Source organism: Prionailurus viverrinus, chromosome A1, assembly GCF_022837055.1.
Source record: "Prionailurus viverrinus isolate Anna chromosome A1, UM_Priviv_1.0, whole genome shotgun sequence".
In the NCBI taxonomy this organism is placed as follows: Eukaryota; Metazoa; Chordata; class Mammalia; order Carnivora; family Felidae; genus Prionailurus; species Prionailurus viverrinus.
In genome coordinates this window covers 59,089,615-59,113,468 of record NC_062561.1, presented here as the reverse complement: position 1 = coordinate 59,113,468, position 23,854 = coordinate 59,089,615, and the positions used below count along the sequence as shown (strand labels likewise).

Genomic DNA, 23,854 nt, shown 5'->3' with positions numbered 1-23,854 from the left:
TTGTTACTCAATATTTATTATGTGCTAGATATTGTCCTCAGGAGCTTAAGTATATTAATACATTTAATAGTCTTAACCTTGCTATGTCAAATAAGTACTATTTTCTTTTTTTTAAATTTTTTTTAACATTTATTTATATTTGGGAGACAGAGAGAGACAGAGCACAAGTTGGGGAGGGGCAGAGAGAGAAGACACGGAATCTGAAGCAGGCTCCAGGCTCTTGAGCTGTCAGCTCAGAACCAGACGTGGGGCTTGAACTCATAAAGCATAATATCCTGACCTGAGTGGAAGTTGGACACTTATCTGATTGAGCCATCCAGGTGCCCCAAACAGGTACTATTTTCATCTTCATTTTGAAAATGTGGAAATTTAGGCAAAGAACAGTTAAGTGACTTGGTCAAATAATGAGAAAATGATGGACTTAAGGCTCATACTCTGCTAGTCTGTCCTTAGAACAAACAAAATATTCCTATAATCACAAAGTTGGCCTCCATTTTTGGTGAGAATAAATGAAAATATTTCAATATTAAAATTGTCAACTTCTAATAAAGTGCACTGCCATATATAACCTGCTGAGTACAATACTTAGGTGTTTATGACCTGCTTTGCAGAAAACAAAACAAAACAAAAACAACCAACCAGTTGTTATGTGTTTGTCTTCTCAGCAGAAAAACTATTTGGAAAATTGCATTAAAAATAAATCTTAACCAATACCACACTGAATACCATTAATCATGTAAAACCTCAATTACTCTAATTTCCAGTTATAAAACTCTTCCATTATTTAGAAATTTGCTGTACCTTTCTTTTAAGAGGGGAAAAAAATGAAGCAAGAATATAACCTCATATCAGAAGTTTGGGCTTAATAATGAAAGTCAGCAAGACTATGTTGTTCACAGAACAAAGGTATAAAAATCAAAAGCCCCAGGCTCTTGTCCTGTTTATTTGAGAATGGTGTTTAACTCACCCAAACTCCAGAAGCCTCATCTATAATATGAGGATATTCATACCAGAGAAATCTTCTTTTCTAAGCTTTTTAACATGCATAATATATTAAACATATGTTCATATGACTTATTACAAAAGCAATTAAAGCTAATATCATTTTTTATTTTTACAAAATAATTCAATAAAAATAAATATAAATATTTGAATTCTGTAATAAGACTTTAACTAATTAATTATCCTATTGTCAATAAATTCATATTTATGTAAACTTTAATATATTGGTACAATATTTTCAGTGAAATCAGTAATTCAAACATGTGAATCAATTATGAAGATTTTGATTTTCAGTATTCCTAAAATCCTAAATATTTAATTATCCCTCATTCTAGGAAAGAATTTAACTCATTTAATTAATTAATTATATTATATTTCTTGTAATTGGCTTAAGGCAGAAGGTACATCAGCAATTATCCCAGTTCATTAATTAATAATTCTACATTTAATTTATTGTGTAAGAGAGACATTAGGAGGATAGAGATTTAGATAATTTCTCCTCAGCAGAGAAAGAAATGACACCACATATTTTTCCAATTTATAGAACAGCCTTTTACATATCAGGTTAAGGACAAAACATAGATTTCTACAACATAGAACTACTGAAAGATTCTATAATTTAGTTGACTTCAAATCCCTTTAATCAATACTCCAACTTCATTATCCATATAATATGCAACTTTGCTATATTAACGGGATTATATAGTTCAGAACAATGGAGATGAAAGCACTTTTCTGTTGCATGTGGGTCAGACTAAACCTGCATCATCCTTCCTTCAAATTGTCTCACTAGAAGAAGAATGATAGTAAAGTAAAGCATGCTCAGTGACAGCAGCAAGGCTCATGTGGGAGCTTGAATGCACATCATGAAGTATGATGGACGCTCTCATATGGAAGACAGAGTGTGTTTGTGTTCTGTGTGGCACCAGATAAATGTGCAAATGAGTAGAAGTTCGGGGAAGGATATCCTCTGATCAGTCCCTTCTTGAGCTCAGCTCTGCCCATTGAAGAATTGCAGTCGATTCATGAACAAATAAAGACACTTTATTTATCTGCTTCTTTGCTCATAGAATAAAGAAAATAAAAAGTGGAGTAACATACACAGTAGAAAGAAGGAGAAATACCCAGCAGAGCATTGGGAAGTACTGACAGTGTCAGGGCAAGTCTGTGATGCTAAACAGATGTTTTGATGTTTAAATGACAGGGATAATAAGCCTAAGCAGCTTTGCTGATCAGTAGACATTACTCTGTATAATAGAAGGGTGTCATTGGTGCCAGATTCCACTGAAACTGATAAACAGAGGGTTGGGCAACCAAAAACAAGAACCTTGTCTGTAAGTACCAGTTCAGTACCACTGGGACATTCCAGCAATTCTTGGAGTGAGGATGTATTTGTTTCTTATTGTTACTTTAACAAATTACCACAAACTTGGTGGCTTAAAACAAAACCCAGAAGTCAGAAGTCTAAACTGGACTGGCAGCACTTTAGTTCTTATGGAGGCTCTCAAGGAGAATCCATTTCCAAGACTTTTCCAGTTTCTAGAGCCTGCCCACATTCCTTGGCTCAAATCCCTTCAAAACTCAGGCCTCTACTCCCATTCTCTCATTTCCTTCTCTAACTCTGATTTTTTGACTTTCCTTCTTTCACTTATAAGGATTCTTATGATTACTTTGAGCCCCTAGATAAGCCAGAATTAGCTCACCATCTCAGGATCCTTGACCACATCTGCAAAGTCCCTTTTGCCACGTGAGATAAGATATTGACAGCTTTCTGGCATCAGGACATGACATCATTGCGAAACCATCTTTCTGTATACCACAAGGGATACATTTTTTATCAATGTTAGGATAGATTTTCCTATTAGCAAATGCAGCAAGATCTTATGATTTGAAATTCTTAAAAAAATATTTGCATGGAAAAACAACTAGAAGGATAGAAGTATTTTTCATAAAATCTGACAAAATAAAACTTGCACAAATACACTTATAGAATAAATATACATTAATCCAGTTTATTTCTTCAACTGAATTATATTTACCTCATGCAAATATCATTAAAATGAAATTTGCCTATCTGAAGCTATTTGTTTTAAACCAGTCTAGCTATAAATCCTGGTCAAATTAAGTTACTGATAATGTAAACAATGTCATAAATACTACTTTTAGTTAATTCACTCTCTATGTATGAAAGGGGGAGCTGGGCTACGTAAGGGAAAGTCAGGTATTAAGATGAAATTAAGAAAAAGAAGATAAAACCGCATTCACAGCAAGTAGGAAAAAGTAAATTGCTTACAGATTAACTTCTGAGAAGGATTTTCACAAGGGACGTGCTATATTGAAATTTAAAAAGTTACCTATCTGTTGCTGTTTAAATCAGTCTATATAGTGGAAACAACTGCATGAAATCCACCACTGATGTCTACTATTAAACCCTGGCATGAGCTTTCATAGCACATCATAGAATCTATTTCTCTATTAGTATCTTGGCTCATTAGAATTCATTTTGGAAAGAAATAAACTAGGGTCATATGGATCAGAACAATAGATTTCTAAAACACACACACACACACACAAGCTGGAGGAAATGATTTGCCTAAGCCATCATATTTTGAGAAAGGAAGTGGGGCTTTTGAGCCTCGACATTTAATGATTACATAAACAATAGAGCTAAAACTACTAACCCAAAACCCTCAACCAAGAAACTGAGTGTAGGAAAATGTCTGATACTAATGATGAGCAAATCCCTCTCCAATACTCCTTTCCATTTGTTGTTTTATCTAAATATTGTTGTGTTAGGTCAATTTCAATCCAATTAGGCTGTGTTTTTTACGTCTTTCAGGCTGAAGCTAATTGACTCGAATGTGGAAGGTGATATTACAACACTTGTCCCTATGTGACAGTCAATTCATGTCATGAACAGCGTCATATGCTTTCATTAAAAAGAAAAATGAATCACATGAAACAAGTTCATTAAGCCATAGGTGATGGTATTATAGACTATCTTTCTATTTAATAAGCACATTTTAAGAGCGGGATAGGTACTTGTATCAAACTTTGTTTGGACCATTTCAAAATCCTTTGGCAATATCTTTTTATCCAGCAACTGATAAAGACACCGGTTTCACACAGACTTTACAGATGAAATCAGGCAGCACCTAAGGCCAACGCAGCCTTGGAGCTTCTCTGATGCGGACATGTTGCTATCTTGAAAACTGCTCCACACGCACACTGACGCAACTTAGAAGTGACCCAGCAATTCATTCCATGAGGTCATCCTTGAAAAGGTGAGGAGGAGACAGTGATAAGTGCTTTCCCCTTCCATTCTAGTCAGCCTGTGCCAGGACATATTTTATAAATGCCTGAGAAATTCCCAAAGGATGCAGCATCCCTCACTCATTTTACTGCTTATGTAAATACTGTGTCTTATTACTGACTTTTTCTTATTCATTGTTTTCTCTCCTAGACCCTAACTCCTATTTGCTGAAATTCATTTCTAAATAAGCTGCTTGCAGTGAAAACCTTTGTCTCATGCTATGCTTTGAAAAAACTAAGGTTAAAATAGTATTTCTCTGTCTGAAATGATTTAGCTAGAATGGAGTAAAGCAGAGTGCATGGCTTCCTAATAGCAAGTTAAGTTCTACCAATTTGTGACCTTGGTCTTAATATGCTCATATATCAAATGGATTTTCAGCTATGCCTTAGATATATGTGCAGGACCTGAAGGGAAGCCAAACAGAAAATACATGCTAATTGATAAATATGAAAGAGGCTTGATGACTGTAAAAAAGAAAAAAAATAACCCCCCACCCCATATTTCTGAATTTCCTAAGCATTTATGCTTAAAGGAAAAAAAATGCAATTTATATATCAGATACCTGATTCAGAGTTTTATTACTAAATCCCTTTTAATAATGAACTCTTTAAGTGTACCACAAGTATAATAACCTCAGAAGCAATATGTTTTAATATAATATCAAAAATTTCTCTAAAACAAGAAGGTTTCATTCAGAAATACTTCCATTCACTCTCTTTTTAAAGATTTACATTTTTTAATATTTTTGAGAGAGAGAGAGAGAGAGGCAGAGAGAGGGGGAGACATAGAATCTGAATCAGGCTCCAGGTCCTGAGCTATCAGCAGAGAGCCCCACATGGGGCTTAAACTCACAAACCACGAGATCATGACCCGAGCTGAAGTTGGACACTCAATTAACTGAGCCACCCAGTCGCCTTTTTAATATATATTTTTGAAGTTTATTGTATTTTGAGAGAGAGAGTGCGAGGAAGAGAAATAGAATCCCAAGCAGGGATTCCAAGGGCTGTCATCACAGAGCTCCATGCAGGGCTCGAACCCAGAAACTCAAGAGATCATGACCTGAGCCAAAGCCAAGAGTAGGACACTTAACTGACTGAGCCACCCAGGTGCCCCTAAATATTATTTTTAAAAGGATTGGTCAGGGGTGCCTGGGTGGCTCAGTCAGTTGCATGCTTGACCCTTGATTTCAGCTCAGGTCATGATTCCAGAATCATGGGATCAGGCTCCATTTCAGGCTCCATATCAGCATGGAGCCTGTTGCTTGCTTGGGATCCTCTCTCTCTTTCTCTCTCTCCCTCTGCCCCTCTCCCACACTTGTACTCTCTCTCTCTCTCTCTTTCCTCTTTCTCAAAAAAAAAAAAAAACACACAAAAAAAACACCAAAAAAACAGGATTGGACACGGAAGATTGATAATCTAATTTATAAGCTGAATTTACTCATAATACTATTATTCTTCAAAGGGCTAATTATTTGTCTTGGTAAAGATTCTATGACTTTTTCATCTAGCTTACTATAACAGATAATAAAATATTACTACAACAATGTAACAAGAGTAGTTTTCTAATACAAATAAATCAAAATACAATGTCTATTAATAGTATTTGAATATTTTTAGTCAGATTTAGAAATATGTGGTCATATGAGGTAAAAATAGGAGAATATGGCTGATGTCATTGGTGAAGCTTCACAATTGTAGGCACATGTAAAATCTAAGATACCTTTCAAATTATCCAATAATTCACTGAATTGTACTTTCAAGCGCAGATGGGGAGTGGCAAGGATGCAGACTTTTTATTCTGAAACTAAAATTTAACATTATATACTTTCTGTAGGACTTGTCCGGGGAACTCCACTATCAGGAGACACACATTATCTTATTTAATCTTTAGAACAACCATATAAATTGAGTATTATTATTCCTATTACATGTATGAAGACATGGAATGACTTACCCTCTGTCATACAGGTAGTCAGTGGCAGAGCCTTGGCTCAAACCCAGAACTTCCAGACTCTGAAAACAATGTTCTTAATCATGGTGTCCATTGAAGAACCTGGCAATACAGTACGTACATAAGACATAATTGGTTGAAGCCACTTATGAACAGTGACCATTCTCACAAAGAAATATTATACACTATACACAACTCTGTAATGGATTTCGTTTTAATGTTCAATTTCTCATTTTCTGCACCATGACAATAGCATGTTAATTCCAAAAATTTGTGTTTTTGAGTTTCATGTACATGTTATTTAAAAATTTTTTTAACGTTTATTTTTATTTTTGGGACAGAGACAGAGCATGAACAGGGGAGGGGCAGAGAGAGAGGGAGACACAGAATTGGAAGCAGGCTCCAGGCTCCAAGCCATCAGCCCAGAGTCTGACGCGGGGCTCGAACTCATGGAGCGGGAGATCGTGACCTGAGCTGAAGTCGGACGCTTAACCGACTGTGCCACCCAGGCGCCCCGTGTTATTTTAAACTGTATTTTTCACATTTCAAAAATAGTATTCTTTAAATTAAAAAATCAAATAAATTTGTCTAATTAACAAAAAGGAGATACTACCATTATTTGTTCACGATTATTAACTAAATACCTAAATAAAATAGCTTCCAAAATTATCACCCCATGTGATGCTAAATCAGTTCATAATAGCAATTTATATCAATTTCTCAATAAACGTTCATATGGACAACAGGTGTTATGCTAAATGTACAGTCATAGGGCTTTCACAACATTTTGAAAAGTAAATTAAAACCATTATACTAATGAGAACAATAAGGTTTAGATTCAGTTGCTTTGTTGAAGAGCAAATTGGAAATTATTGCTTTGTTTATTAGTTTATGTACATTGTTTCTTTACACAGAACTTTTGAGACAGATTAAAGCAAAAGATTTAATTAGGCAGTAAAAAAAAAAAAATCAATAGAAGTAGCAAGTCAGGAGAAAGGGAAATGTGCCTGAATCTCACATTTGGCTTTGATCTTCTTAGAGGAAAAGGAAAATTAAAGGAAGCCTATTATTTATATGGTTCATTTGATCTTAAAGGAGGAAGTACACCAGTGCTTTAGAGAATACAAACTTTTTTTTAAGAACTGCAAAATACTGGAAAGTAAATATGTCACAAAGATTTTATATAATTAACATTGACTGAAGTAACAAATAATCTCTTCAAAAATAGCATTACATTAACCAGAGTGGTGAATATTGTGTTACTGGATATTGTGAAATCCCTTAACAAAAGCTAAGGGAATAGTAAAACACGTCTTAAAGTGAAATTGTGAGGGATTAAATGAATGTGATCAAAATTGGTCCAAATATAAAATGTAAAATGTAAAATTGTGGGTATCTTAGGTAATCTTCAATCTTTAAAAGTTATCAATTATTCTACTCTGGTTTACTTAGGAATAGGATAACTGGCAGTTCCTGCTGACACCTGGATGGCTGGCATTCTGCATTGAAAGGGCACACGGATGCTTTGGAAACCAGATCACAATGTTGGCATGAAAAGCCTACCCAGTATTCTCAACTGAATGGAAAACTACCCTCTCTCACTTCCCAGACACCGTAGTTTCAGAGTGAAGCAAAATTTGTCTTGGGGGGCGGTGGGGGGAGCGCTTTGGACTTATTCAAATAGGGAGACATGCAGAGTTCTCGTAATTCTAAAAATTATAGGAAGGAAGACATAATTTTTTTCTCAGAATATTTCAGAGGGGAGCGCCTGTGTGGCTCGGTTAAGCGTCTGACTGGTTCAGGTCATGATCTCACCATTAGTGAGTTTGTGCCCACATTTGGCTCTGTGCTGACAGTGGGAAGTCTGCTTGGGATTCTCTCTCTCTCCCTCTCTTTCTGCCTCCTCCCCCATCTGTGCTCTTTTCTCAAAATAAATAAATAAACTTAAAAAAAAGAAAATTCCAGAGGGCCATTCAAACATTCAACAAATAGATAACATTTATATATTAAGCGCTCCAAAATGCACTGTGCTTGGTACTCAGGAAGCTCAGGATTTGGTGGGAGATAGATAGGCCCACAGTCATAATGGCGGTGTGGATTGCAACCTTAGAAAATGAAGAGTACTGTCAGAGCAGAGAGAAAGGATAGGGATTTAATGCCCCATTAGTGTCTTAAGTATTTAAATGCTTTATAAGAGGATAAGAAATTAATGTAAACAAGAGAAAAGATGGCTAAAATGATGTAACATTCTATAATACTGTCTAACAATCTTTTTCAAGAATGACCTTCTAAATTTGCCTAACTTATTTTCAGAAAATAAATCTATGGCCATTATAAAGCAAAATAGAACAAAAATTGAAAATCATATTGTCTAACTGAGATTATTGTGAAAACCTACAACTACATTTATCATATTTAATAATGCCAAAACCTGTCCAGAAGGATGATCTTGCAAAATACAAGATTCTATCATTTTCTCCTACAAGATAAACTTGGAATCTCATGTTTCTGTGGTTCTCACAGCAAAACATTTCAGAATTGCTTTGTGAGGATTGCTGACAATTATTCCCATTGGCAAGAAAAATTCCTTCAACAGTGCCTTGAGCCTCTTTTTTTTTTTCTTTCGTATTTGTGCGTGTATGTATGTTTGTGTGTGTTGTGTTGTTGGGATGAGTCTGAGGAACTTATAGACTGGGGAAACGTGCCTGGAAAATATAAAGAACAATGGCAATTTAATCGGTGTGATTATGTAATTATAGGAAGCAGTCAAAACAAGCAAGAAATCTGCTACTACATAGTTTTAGGTTTGCATAATTAAGGAGTTAATCAATAACATGTACAAATTACATCATTAATTTTTGTTGTTGTTGTTTTTGAGGGAGAGACAGTGTGTGCATGAGAGTGGGGGGGGCAGAAGGAGAGGGAGAGAAAGAATCTTAAGCAGGCTCCAGCCCAGAGTGGAGCCCAACTCTGGGCTCACTGGATCTCGGGACCCTGAGATCGTGACCTGAGCCAAAATCAAGAATCGGTCGCTCACCCACTGATGTACCCAGGCACCCCTCATCAATCTTTCTAAATAAAGTACACCTTCACATTCAGGAGAACTTTGGACTTTTCACATATTAATGTAAATTTTCCATTTTAGGCACAAGAAAGCACAATATACATTGAGAAGATAGAAATATTCATCTCTCTTCCCCTTCACAGGAATAACAAGGTTCCAAAATTCAGGTGGATGATTATATGTTCCAGGGCATGGTGCTTTCTGGGGATAGAGCTTTCACAACTGCCTTGTGGGGGCAAGGGCATGAAAACAATTTGCTCTCATTTGCCTGTCTAAATTTCTCATAGATTGCTCTAGGAGAGCAATCGTTAAATATATATTCACTATGTTCTTAATTAATATCATATATTTATCTTTTTAATTTTTTTAATGTTTATTTAATTTTTGAAGGAGAAAGGACAGAGCATGAGTGGGGGAGGGGCAGAAAGAGAGGGAGACACAGAATCTGAAGCAGGTTCCAGGCTCTGAGCTGTCAGCACAGAGCCGGACCCGGGGCTCGAATTTATGGACCACGAGATCATGACCGGAGCTGAAGTCGGATGCTTAACTGACTGAACCACCCAGGCACCCCTGATATCATATATTTATTTAAGTTGTTTAAAACTCACAATTTTAGGAAACCTGATTTTGGAGAGCAGTATGTAACCCCACATGCTCTTGCCTATGCCCCACATTCTAAATGATGATGTAATGGAAAAATAACGTTGCAGATCCAGTGAGACCTGGTTTGGATTTGTAGATCTGGACAACTGATAATTGTGTCACCTGGAAAACAATAATTACCATGTATGAACCTAATCTTTTCTCAGAATTAAATCAATACAAGAATGTCTATCTTATGTAACGTTTGCACTATTGTATAAAATATGTCATTTTATGCAGCTAGCACCTGCATGCTAGGTATGCCTGCTACCTAGAAGGTCATAAGGAATTCTAGTTTTTTTCTGTTCTGCTTTCTCTCCCTTGACCCCACTCCTATAAGCAGAACAGTAAAATGAACCACACCATGTAGCAACTTCCAAAAGGCAGCTTCAGGTGGACAGACATTCCCAGGATAGGAGAGAAGTGGTCCATGTCACATCAGAATAACCCATGTGTGGAAGTATGTCCCGTCTTCAACTCAGCGATCTACTCTGTGTCACAGTTTACATACAGACATTCTTTCAAACAGAGGTGAGTAGGCATGACTTACTCTGATACTATTTAAAGAATGATAAAATACCCTTTACAATTCAAGGGCCCTAAAGAAAATGGAAAGGGTATGAAAGTAAAGAAGAAGCAGAGTCATTCTGAAGGAATACAAAGAAGAGATATAAAAAATCAGCACTGAATTTCTGTGAAAAAGAAAAAGGAAGATATTCACATCCCTATTTCTGCCAGGATTCAAGGGCTATGATTTGATGAAGCAAATTGGTAGAGGTGGTTCAATTATGATACATGGCCTGTGATCTCTGGGTTTGCTCATACAGTCTCCCTTTCCCATTGTGAAATGCAAATATAATTACTTTATCTCTTTAATCTCTTTCCTTGGGTTATTGGGAATATGCTTGATATGGTCAGGATAATGTGTCTAATGTTGAACAGTATATACTACCAGGGCATCAGTTTATGTGTTAAAGAGGGAAAGAAAGAAAGAAAATACAGACTGCATAATGTCCATCAAAGTACTTTTTTCTTTAGGAATTCTAACAACACTTGTAAGAATTTACCCAAATACACTGTTTGTTTGTTTATTTGCTTGTTTGTGTTTTTTTAATTTTTAAAAACTTTTTAAAAAATGTGATAGTTAAGGTTGTATTAAAGATAAACTCTACCTTGGTTTCAAGTAACATGTGATAAAATTTATATTTCAAATGAACAAGAACAATTATAATTGTTCCATTGAATGACATAAATATGTGATGGATATACAGTTTTAAGTGTTCTTAAAAATATTAAACAAATACTCTCTGTGTGATTTATATCTATATAATTGAGGCAACTTTTTCCTCAATTGGAAGCAAGGTACTAATCTCTACTACTGGCTTTTTTCATAAAGTATATATTCTCTGCTTCTTTAATGCAGAAAAATGTTATATTCTTAAGTATGACTTTATTTACTTTTTGAAAAAAAATATATGTTTAAAGTAAAACTGCAAAACAAACTATTGTAGTCAGGTAGCCTAAAGCAAAGCTATCATGTCCTTGAAATCTATTTTGATTGTATAAATTCAAGTGCAATCTACGGTCATTGTTTGATTCACCTCTAGTTTCAAACAGCTCATATTATAGTTTCTTTCACATAAAAGAGGAAAACTACCATGATTATAGCAACAGAAGCCTCATTTGCAAAGCAGATATTCCATATGAACAGGCAAAGATTTTCCAGAAGTCATAATAACCATATGTTTTCATTTTAGTATCAAAGAAAAGTGTTATTTTCAAATGTGAAAGTAGATTTAAATTAAATTATGCGTTGGAACTAGATCTAAATTTCCAAACCATTTGGGGTGTCACCATGAAATGTTTACTCTACATTAATTCCTTGATTTAATATGAATGTGTGTATTTACATAGATGACATATAAGATAATATGGACTGCATGCACACAACAACAACAAAAAAGGAATTTTGTCCATGGTGCTTGGGTATAGGTATCTGTGGAGTCCTGTAGGAATTGATTTATCTTGTGTATTATAATATATTTGCTTTTTCTCCTATACACATGAGTCAAAGGCTCATTTTCAGTCAGGTGAAACGGTGCAAATCTGAGTGACTGCCATTACGTGAAGTTGAGTATGTATAAACCACATATGTACACACATGTGATATGTGAGCATAGACATTGATGCTCAGAAATAAATAAGTACACATTGATTTAGTATATCTGTGAGTCACTCTGGCTTTTAGTTTAGCATATACAAACACTTGCCTCAATGTGTGACTAACAAATGCAAGGCATGCAAATATTGATCTGCATGCTCCTTCATAAGTAAAGATAAATTACACATGCTTTTGCACCTAACATTTCAACAAACTTTCAGCATTTCCTATCCTTTCAAAACTCTCAGATGATGGCTTTACTTTCTATTTTCCTGAGAAAAGAGACAAAACCTGTCTCCTTACCCTGCCTTTTCTCCAGTTTCCAAGAACAGCCTATCCTTGCTTCTTGTAAATGTGAAAATTTCAATATGTGGATAGTGTCAATATCATCTTCCCTTATTCTCTTGCATCTTTCTTTTTCCACTTTCTTCTATGTTTTCCCAAATGTCTTACACATATGCTAGTATTTATTTTGTTTAAAAAAATCAGCCAGATGATAAAGGGTAATCAGTCAGGTAATTGGGTTCACGTATGCAGTAACAGGCCATGTGGAAAATATGCACCATTGGTGTGAGGAATGAAAATGGCACTTGATCTCCGTGGTATTTCTCTCAAAATTCAGCAACCAAATCTAATCATGAGAAAAACAACAGACAAATCCTGAATTGACATTCCATGAAATACCTAACCAGGACTCTTGAAAATTATCAAGGTCATCAAAAACAAGAAAAATGTGAGAAACAGCTCACAGGAGCTTAACGAGACATGACAACAAAATGCAGCATGGTATCCAGCAACAGAAAAAAAAATAGGTAAAAACTTAGGAAATCTGGATAACATATGTCTTTAGTGAATTATTTATTAATATTTGCTCATTAATGGTAGCAAATACACCATAGTGATTTAAGATAGATATGGGAAAATTGGATGTTGAATATTTGAGAATTTCTCGGCTTATCTTTTAAAAAAATGTTTATTTATTTACTTTGAGAGGGAGAGAATGGGGGGAGGGGCAGAGAGAGAGGGAGATATAGAATCTCTCTCAGTGAAAAATATTCCTGTTTCTGCTGCCTGAAAATCTCCCCTCACCCGCATATCCATACTGCATACTTGTCTACTTCGTCTTTTTTTTTTTTTTTAGTATAGCTGACACATGTTACATTAATTTCAGGAATCCCAAGCAGGCTCTCCACTGTCAGCACAGAGCCTGATGCCACCCACAACATAGCTCCATCTCACATGAGATCATGACATGAGCCAAAATCAAGAGTCATCCACTTAACTGACTGAGCCACCTAGGCGCCCATTTTTTCAAATCTTTATTCAGCTCATGCTTTTTCAGTGAGGCATTCCCCACCACAGTATTTTAGTTTGGTTTAGTTCAGTTTAGTTTAATTTAGTTTTATTAATTTTATTTATGTTAAAGATTGTGCCAAATATTTATCTCCTCAGTTAGCAAATAACAATGGGTTAACATTACAACATTTAGTAAAATACACTTAAACATTTTGAGCTTAGAAATTTAAATTCTGTAGACAGCATGTCTTCTTTTAGGAGCCAAGTGTCATGCATTTTTATCTATGTCTGTATTATGTAATATTCTATACTTTACTTGAGCTAAGTTACTATTCTGATGCAAATTTTAAAAATTAGCATTAGGGTACTTTGAACTGCTCTCTGACAAATATTATTTTTCTCTGGTCATATATGGGCCATTATCATTAATGTTTGCTATAGTTTTGTTTTGTTTTGTTTTGTTTTGTTTTAATTTTAGTTCCAGTATAGTTAACATAGTGTTAATTTAGTTTCAGGTATATAATATAGTGATTCAACATTTCTATACATTACTCAATGCTCATCATGATAAGAGTACTCTTAATACCCATTACCTATTAACCCTCCTACCCACCTCCCTTCTGTTAACCATCTGTTTGTTCTGTATAGTTAAGAGTCTGTTTTTTGCTTTGTCTCTCTTTTCCTTTGTTTCCTCTGTTTGTTTCTAAAATTCCACATATCAGTAAAATCATATGGTATTCGTCTTTCTCTTACTTCACTTAACATTATATCCTCTAGATCTATCCACGTAGTTGCAAATTACAAGATTTCATTTTTTCTTACAGCTGAGTAATATCCCTTTATATATACACACCACATTTTCTTTATCCATTTATCTATCAATGGACACTTGAGTTACTTCCATAATTTGGCTTTTGTAAATAATGCTGCAATAAACATAGGAGTGTATAAAACTTTTTATATTAGTGTTTTCATATTCTTTGGGTAAATACCCAGTAGTGTAATTACTGGATCAGATGGTGATTTTATTTTTAATTTTTTAAGGACCCTCCACGCTGTTTGTGGCTGCACCAGTTTGTATTCCCACCAACAACGGAATTCTTTTTTTTCCTACATCCTTGTCCATGCCAACACTTATTTCTTGTGTTCTTCTTTTTAGCCATTCTGACAGGTGTGAGATGTTATCTTACTGTACTTTTAACTTGCATTTACCTGATGATGAGTGATGTTGAACATCTTTTCATGTGTCTGTCAGACATATGTATGTCTTCTTTGAAGAAATGTCTGTTCATGGCTTCTCATTTTTAATTGGATTTTTTGTTTTTTGGGTGTTGAGTTTAAAGATCTTCATATATTTTGGATACTAACCCTATATCAGATATGTCATTTGCAAATATCTTTTCCTATTCAGTGGGTTGTCTTTTAGTTTTGTTGATTATTTCACTTGCTGTGCAGAAGCTTTTTATTTTGATGTAGTCCTGGTAGTTTATTTTTGCTTCAGTTTCTCTTGCCTCAGGAGACATATCTAAAAAATGTTGCTACAGTTGATGTCAGAGAAATTACTGCCTGTGCCCTCTCCTGGGATTATTATGGTTACAGGTCTAACATTAGGTCCTTAATCCATTTTGAATTTACTTTAGTGTATTGTGTAGAAAGTGGTCCAGTTTCATTCTTTTTCATGTATCTGTCCAGTTTACCCAGCACTTTTTATTGAAGAAAATGTCTTTTCCCGATTGTATATTCTTGCCCCCTTTGTCGTACATTAATTGGTCACATAATCGTGGATTTATTTTTGGGCTCTCTATTCTGTTCTATTGATTGATGTGTTTATTTACCAGTATCATACTGTTTTGATCATAACAGATTTGTAGTGTATCTTGATATCTGGGATTGTGATACCCCCAGTTTTATTCTTTTTCATGATTGTTTAGGCTATTTAGGGTCTTTTGTCATTCCATAAAAATTTTAGGATTATTTGTTCTAGTTCTGTGAAAAATGCTGTTTGTATTTGGTAGGGATTACATTAAATCTGTAGATTGCTTTGGATAGTATGGGCATTTTAGCAATATTTGTTCTTTTAATCCTTGAGCACAGGAATATCTTTTCATGTGTTTGTGTAATCTTCAGTTTTTTTCATCAGTGTTTCATAGTTTTCAGAGTACAAGTCTTTCATTCCTTGGTCAAGTTTATTCCTAGGAATTTTATTATGTTTGGGAAGATTTTAAATGGAATTTTCTTAACTTCCCCTTCTGCTGCTTCATTAATAGTATGTAGAAATGCAACAGATTTCTGTACATTGATTTTGTATCTTGCTACCTTACTGAATTCACTTATCAGTTCTACTAGTTTTTTGGTGGAATCTTTAGAGTTTTTTTCTGTAGTATTATGTCATCTGCAAATAGTGGAAGTTGTATTTCTTCATTACCAATTTGGATGTCTTTTATACCTTTTTTCTTGTCTAATAGCTGTGGCTAGAACTTCTAATACTATGGTGAATACAAGTGGTGAGAGTGGGCATCCTTGTCTTGTTCCTAATCTTATAAGAAAGGCTCTCAGTTTTTCTGCATTGAGTATGATATTAACTGTGGGTTTTTCATATATGGCTTTTATTACATTCAGGTGTGTTCCCTCTAAACCTCATTTTTGAGACTTTTTATCATAAATGGATATTGCACTTTGTCAAATGATTTCTCTGCATCTATTAAAACGGTCATATGGTTCTTATCCTTTCTCTTGTTGATGTGATATATCACATTGGTTGATTTGTGAATATCAAACCACCTTCACATTCCAGGAATAAGTCCCACTTGATCATGGTGAATTAATTTTTAATATATTGTTGGATTAAGTTTGCTAATGTTTTGGGGGGGAATTTTGCATCTGTGTTCCTCAGAAATATTGGCTGTAGTTCTCTTTTTTGAAGTGTCTTTATCTGGTTTCAGTATCAGGGTATTGCTGGTCTCATAGAATGAATTTGGAAGCTTTTCTTCCTCTTGTATTTTTTGGAATAGTTTGAGAAGAATATGCATTAAGTCACTTTTAATTGTTTGGTAGAATTCACCTGTGAAGACATCTAATTTCAGACTTTTGTTTGCTGGGAGTCTTTTGATTGCTGATTCAATTTCACTGCTGGTATTAATCTGCCCAAATTTTGTATTTCTTCCTGATTAAGTTTTGGGAGGTTATATGTTTTTAAGAATTTATTTATTTCTTCTAAGTTGTCCAATTTGTAGGCATAAAATGTTTCATAAGATTTTCTTATAATCCTTTGTATTTCACTCGTGTTGACTGTTATTTCTCTTCTTTAGCTTCTGGTTTTATTTGAGTCTGCCCACCCCCTCTTTATGAATCTTGCTAAAGATTTATCAATTTTGTTGGTCTTTTCAAAGAACCAACTCCTGGTTTCATGGCTCTGTTCTATTGTTTTGTTTGTTTGTTTTCTATTTCATTTACTTCTGCTCTAACCTTTATTATTCCTTCCTTCTACTGGTTTTAGGTTTGTTTGTTCCTTTTTTTCTATCTGCTTTAGGTATAAGGTTAGGTTATTTGATATTTTTCTTGTTTCTTGAAGGAGACCTGTATTGCTATAAACTGCCTTCTTAGAACTGCTTTTGATACAATCTCAAAGGTTTTGGACCATTGTGTTTTCATTTGTGTACATGTATTTTTTAACTTCCTCTTTGAAATTTTGGTTGTCCAATTCATTGTTTAGTAGCATATTATTTATCCTCCATCTATTGTGTTATTTCTAGATTTTTTCTTGTGGTTTATTTCTAATTTCATAGTGTTGTGGTCAGAAAAGATATATGACATGACTTTGATCTTTTTCAGATTGTTGAGACTTTCTCTATGGCCAAACATGTGATTTATTCTGGGGAATGTCCCATGTGCACTTGCAAAGAATATGTATTCTGCTGTTTTAGGATGGAATGTTCTGATTATATCTGTTAGATCCAGTGGGTCCAATGTGTCACTTAAAGCCAGTGATTTCTTATTGAGTTTCTATTGGAGAATCTATCCATTGATGAGAGTGGGGTGTTAAAGTTCTCTACTATTGATTGCCTCCTTTATGTTTGTTATTAGATGCTTTATGTATTTGGGTGTTTCCACACTGGGTCCACAAATATTTACAATTGTTAGCTCTTCTTGTTGGATTATTCTCTTTATCATTATATAGTGTCCTTCTGTATCTCTTGTTACAGTTTTTGCTTTATTGTCCATTTTTTCCTGTATAATATTGCTACCCTGGCTTTCTTTTCACGTTCATTTGCAGGATAAATGCTTTTTTATCCTTTACTTTCAATTTGCATGTCTTTAGGTCTGGAATGAGTTTCTTGTATGCAGCATATAGATTGGTCTTTTTTCTTTTTTTGCTTGTTTTATTTTGTTTTTCCATTCCTCACCCTGTCTTTTTTTTTAACGTTTATTTATTTTTGAGAGAGAGAGAGAGAGGGAGAGGGAGAGAACAAGCAGGGAAGGGGCAGAGAGAGATAGGGAAACACAGAATCCAAAGCAGTCTCCAGGCTCTGAGCTGTCAGCACAGAGCCCAATGTGGGTCTTGAACCCACAAACCACAGGCTCATGACCTGAGCAGAAGTTGGAACCTAACAGACTGAGCCACCCAGGCTACCCTCTAGGTCTTTTTATTTAGTCTATTTACATTCAAAGTAATTATTGATAGATATGCACTTCCTGCCATTTTGTTACTTGTTTTATGGTTGTTTTTGTGGTTGATCCATGTTCCTTCTCTTGCTCTCTTCTCTCATAGTTTGCTGGATTTGTTTAGAGATATACTTGGAGTCCATATTTATTAGCAATTTTTGATTTGTGGTTGCTCTTAGGCTTATCTATAATATCTTATGCATATAGCAATCTATGTCAAGTTTAATTATGAACCCATTCTCTACTCCTCTCCCCATGTTTTATGTATGTAGTGTCATCCTTTACATCCTTTTATTTTGTGAATCCCTTGACTGATTTTTATAGATATGCTTAATTTTATTGCCCTGTACTTCCTACATTTCTACCCCTGGTTATGGTCTTTCTTTTCCACTCAAAGAATCCCTTTACCATTTCTTGTAGGGCTGGCTTTGTGGTGACAAATTCCTTTAACTTTCATTTGTCTGGGAAGTTCTTTATTTCTACTTCTATTCTGAATGATAGCCTTGTTGGATAAAGTATACTCGGTTACATGTTTTTTCTTTCAATACTTTGAATATATCATGACACTCCCTCTGGCCTGCAAAGCTTCTGCTGAAAACTCCGCCAATAGTCTTATGGGGTTTCCCTTATCTGTAACTGTTTTCTTTTCTCTTGCTCCTTTTAAAACTTCTTTATCACTACTTTTTGCCTTTTTAATTAGTATGTGTCTTGGTGTGGACCTCCTTGCACTGATTTTGTTGAAGGCTCTCTGTACCTCTTGGATCTGGATTTCCTAGATTCAAGAAGATTTCAACTATTATTTCTTCAAATAAATTTTCTGTACCCTTTTCTCTTTCTTCTCCTTTTGGTGTCCTATAATGCAATGTTATTATGAGTGTTGATGAGTCCCTTAGCCTGTTTTTGTTTTTATTTATTATTTATTACTCTTTCCTGTCCAGCTTGATTGCTTTCCATTATTCTGTCCTCCAAGATGCTTATCTGTTCTTCTGCTTCATCTAGTCTACTATTTTTTCAATCTATTTTTTAATTTCAGTTATTAAGTTCTTTATTCCTGATTGGCTCTTTTTTGTTTTCTAAATTATCTATCAGGCATATATGAACTATTTCTGTTTCATGTAGCTCTCTTGCTACGATTTTGATTCATTTTTTCATTTAGGACATAGTAATCTGTCTTCTCATTTAATCTAACTCTTTGTGTCTGTATCTGTTAGGAAAGTCAGCTACATCTCCTGTTTTTGAAAGTAGTGGCTTTATGAAGAGGCCTTGTAATGCCTTGCAGTGCAGTGTCTGCAATTCACCCTAACCTGGTGACTCAGGGATGTCTCTTACATGTACTCAGTGCTCCCTACTGTTGTGGCTAAGCCATGTTTGCTTCTAGTCCAGTTATCTGCAACAGATCTCTTTCCCTATTGTGAACAGTGTTTGCTTCCTATGTTGTGGGTGGGCCAATCTGGGTCCACTTAGGTTTGAGATGTGTCAGACCAATAGTTTGCCAGCAGTGTAGTAGCACAGAACTGAAGGGTGTTTTTCCTACATTATTCCCTGAGATGCTTTCATTAGGGGACAGAGCCTGTAGTCAGACCAGATGTCTGCCCCAGGCCCATTGTTGAGCCACAGTCAGACTGGTGTGTATGGTTATTTCCCCCTCTTCCCCGTGCAGAAGTCATTTTGCAGTGGTGCTGGCCCCTCCTGGGGCTGCTTGTACACTGTGAGGCTTGTGACACCACTTTAGATGGGCTTTCTCCAAGGGCATATTGGAGGAGCACAGGTCTATAGGAGAATGCAATGGGTGCGGCATTCGGTGTGAGCAAGGTCAGCACTAGTCTGCTGTGGGAGGGGACCTCCAGCAGCCTGGGAAAACTCCTGCTGAGGCCAGCTGGGCTGGAGAGAGTGGATCTCCATAAGCTTGCAGGGGCAGGGCAGGCTGTAAGGAAGCTTACTTCAGTAAATAAGTAAAACAGGTCAGGTGGATAAACATGAATACTGTATGATGCCACTTATATTTGGAATCAAAAAAAGATTATTATAGGAGCAGAGAGTAGTACAGTAGTTGCCAGGGTGATGGGGAGTAGGGGAAATGGGGAGATGCTAGTCAAACTTTCTAAGATAAATAAGTTCTGGAACTCTACAGCATAGTGATTATAATTAATAATATGGTATTGTACACTTGAAATTGCTAAGACAGTAGAGCTAAATTGTTCTCTGGATACACAAAAATGATAGCTATGTGAGGTGATGGATGTATTGATTATCTTGTTCGTGGTAATCATTTCACAATATCTGCTTACATCAAGTCATCACATTGTTCACTAAATATATGCTTTTTTTAATCTATCAATTAAGCTTTAATAAAGCTGGAAAAAAATCAACAGCTAGTATTAAAAACTCAAAAGACATGTTTAACAGCAGTTTAGAAACAGAAAAACAGCTGAAAACTGTATTGAAAAATAGATTATAGAATATATCCAAAATAGAGCATGAAAAGAAAAATGTGTTTTGATCAAAAGTAAAATATTCAATCATTTACACAGTTTACAAGAACATATTCAAAATATAGAACAACAACAAAGAACAACAAAAATATACATTGGGCACATAAAAATTGCTATTTTGGAAAGACAAAGAATAGAAAAGGGAAGGGGGATTAAACAGAAAACAAACTAAAGAAGATTAAATTTCCACTCTAAATCGAAGGGTATTCTACAAAATATCTCACCAGTAATCCCTAAAACGGTCAAGGTCATCTATGGAGAGTTTAGTTAAGCTACTCCATAGTATTGCTACCTTGGTATCCATTTTGTTTGGCCAATTGGCCTGCTGGGACCTTAAATGGGCTAGCCTGTGAGGCATGTTTCTGCCTGTAATAGCAGCTTCAGAGTCACAAGAAAATATAAGTCCCTAATAAGACATGCCCATCATCCTTTAAGCTCAAGAGTCTCCCTTGTCACCCAACACTTTCCCTTTATATGCCTTGCCTTATATGCTCCTTATATAACCCTCTTCCCCAACCTGGGGCTTACCAAAATCCTGCTCTCCTGGTTTGAATTGAAAAATCTGGACTTAGCCTGGGAAGGACCCCAAAAAGCGTGTGCCCCAGGTTCTGTCTTCACTTCCCAGGGTGGAAGCTCAAGGTATGCAGAACACTCTCTGGAGTACCTGGGAGTAATAAACTTCTCTATGTCAATTTCTTTTGTGGTCTGTTGTTAACCCCTAGATCATCATCCAACACCCTACTGTTCCACTTAACGAATGTTAATTTGGCAAACATACAACTTCATCAAAAACATAGGAAAGGCTGAGAAACTGTGATGACCACTATGAACCAAAGGAGACATGTCTATTAAATATAATGTGGTATCATAAGGGGAAAGAAAAGACACTAGGGCAAACCTGAGAAAATATGAATAGAGTATGGACTTTAGAGAAAAAAAATGCTTAGCACTCTCTACCTGAGATAAAACAAAATAAAATTTATATGCATATAAATGTACTGATTTACATACACATAGAACTGCTTGGAGATGAGTTTGTGTTTCTGGGCGGGGGGATGCCTATAATCCCACACTCTTTGATTCCAAGTTTATTGACAGTTTTACCAAGGTGTAATCCAAGATAAGCTAATGGGGAACAAGACCTGACCTTGTTCAGTCTCTAATGGGAAAGAAAAGCTTGTTCTGGTGATTATTTTTTTAGGTAAATTTTATGGCAGGAGCTATTAGTGGGCACATTGTGACATGTAGAACAAGAATTCTATAAATAAAATCAACACAGAGCCTCTAAGCAAAGTGCTCTAGGTAGACTTGCTGAGATCCCTCTCTACATAATTAAAGAAGGGGTCAGAAAAGATGCCTACACAGACAGATGGGGCTGCCCTGGGAGGGCCAGGCTTTCACATTCAGTGTGAGCAGGAAGAGTGAAGATGATAGACTGTTGGTAGGGAGCACCCAGTACATCCACATTACCTGGAGTACGAGTGAGTTAACACAGAATTTTATCAAGCCAGAACATGCAAAGAGAAAAATAATGAGCACATTATAACATGACTAAGTATAAAATAGAATGAAAAAATAAAATTGCACCCTTACTGGGGCACCTGGGTGGCTCAGTCGGTTAAGCGTCCAACTTCTGCTTAGAGGTCATGATCTTGCGGTTCCTGAGTTCAAGACTGCTTCGGGCTCTGTGCTGACAGCTGGGAGCCTGGAACCTGCTTTGGATTCTGTGTCTCCCTCTCTCTCTCTGTACCTCCCCCACTCATGCTCCGTCTCTTTCTCAAAAAAAAAAAAAAAATTTAAAAAATCGCACTCATTACTATCATAAATTTATGAATGTTTTGAGAGAGATTTCTTCTCATGCCCAGTGTCCAGTCTGAGTCTTCTCCTTTGGTAATTGAATATTACAGCTGGACAGATGGTCCCCCAACTCCACACTGAATTCTCCATTCATCTTTGTTGATAGATGGTGACAAGTGAGGTATAAGTGGACAGATTTATGCAATTTCTAGGTCAAAAATTTTAAACCTCAATTACTAATTTCCTAACAGGAAATAGAAAATACTTAAGAATATACCATATTATTAAACATTAAATATTATTAGACTTAAATGAAGTTTGTTTTTCCAAAAAATATTGTAAATATCTATTCAGTTTTTATAAACATGTGATTTGTACCAATTGAGGATTTTCCAAGTGATAGACACCCTGAAAATGCTTGAATTATATTCAATATTAAATTATATTATATTATTTTAATCCTCATGGTAGTATAGGGTATTCATTAATTGTCACATTTTATATGTGACAAAACTGAGATTAAGAAGGAACTTTCCAAAAATTAAATAGTTACTCCATGGCTCAAATGGCAGACTTCAGATACAAACTCTCTCCATAGCACTTCAAAATCTATAATTTGCTCTACATTCTCCAGAATTACCTATTTTAAAGAAAAATAATTGTTATTTTAATAAAGAGAAAGACAGATACCATATGTTTTCACTGTTATGTAGATCCTGAGAAACTTAACAGAAGAACATGAGGGAGGGGAAGGGAAAAAAAAAGTTAGGGAGTGAGCCAAACCATAAGAGACTCTTAAAAACTGAGAATAAACTGAAGGTTGATGGGGAGTGAGAGGGGAGGAGGGTGGGTGATGGGTATTGAGGAGGGCACCTGTTGGGATGAGCACTGGGTGTTGCATAGAAGCCCATTTGACAATAAATTTCATACTAAAAAAAAAAAAGAAAAAGAATTGTTTTTTTTTTCCCAATGTTTATTTATTTTTGGGACAGAGAGAGACAAAGCATGAATGGGGGAGGGGCAGAGAGAGAGAGGGAGACACAGAATCAGAAACAGGCTCCAGGCTCTGAGCCATCAGCCCAGAGCCTGACGCGGGGCTCGAACTCACGGACCGCGAGATCGTGATCTGGCTGAAGTCGGTCGCTTAACCGACTGCGCCACCCAGGCGCCCCAAGAATTGTTATTTTAAAGAAAGATAAAAGTCAGGGAATGACAAACAAAAAAATACTTAAAATCAACTTCTTATTGAATGATAATGTCAATGCTTAGACATATTTCTCCTTCATTTTATACTGAAATCAGAAAGAAAAAGAAGGATGCCAATTTGGATGTGAGTTGCATAACTCAACCTGATTTCTCCTGTATCATTAAACTGAGGAGGTAAGTATGTGGCAGCTGTCTTTGAAGCTGCCACATTTAATTCATTTAATTCATTTATCTCATAAAAATAATTGATGCACAAGGAGCTTAAGAAA

At 35.6% G+C, this 23,854-nt stretch overlaps 1 long non-coding RNA gene across 1 annotated transcript; it reads right to left on the bottom strand.

Moving 5' to 3' along the window:
* Window positions 1–3,077: 3,077 nt before the first annotated feature.
* On the bottom strand, window positions 3,078–6,369 carry LOC125175573 (uncharacterized). The gene is made up of 3 exons (XR_007155880.1): window positions 6,269–6,369; window positions 6,035–6,112; window positions 3,078–4,277 (listed from the first exon to the last, which is right to left on the bottom strand). It is a non-coding gene; the product is annotated as an uncharacterized LOC125175573 (long non-coding RNA).
* Between the last annotated feature and the right edge of the window lie 17,485 nt (window positions 6,370–23,854).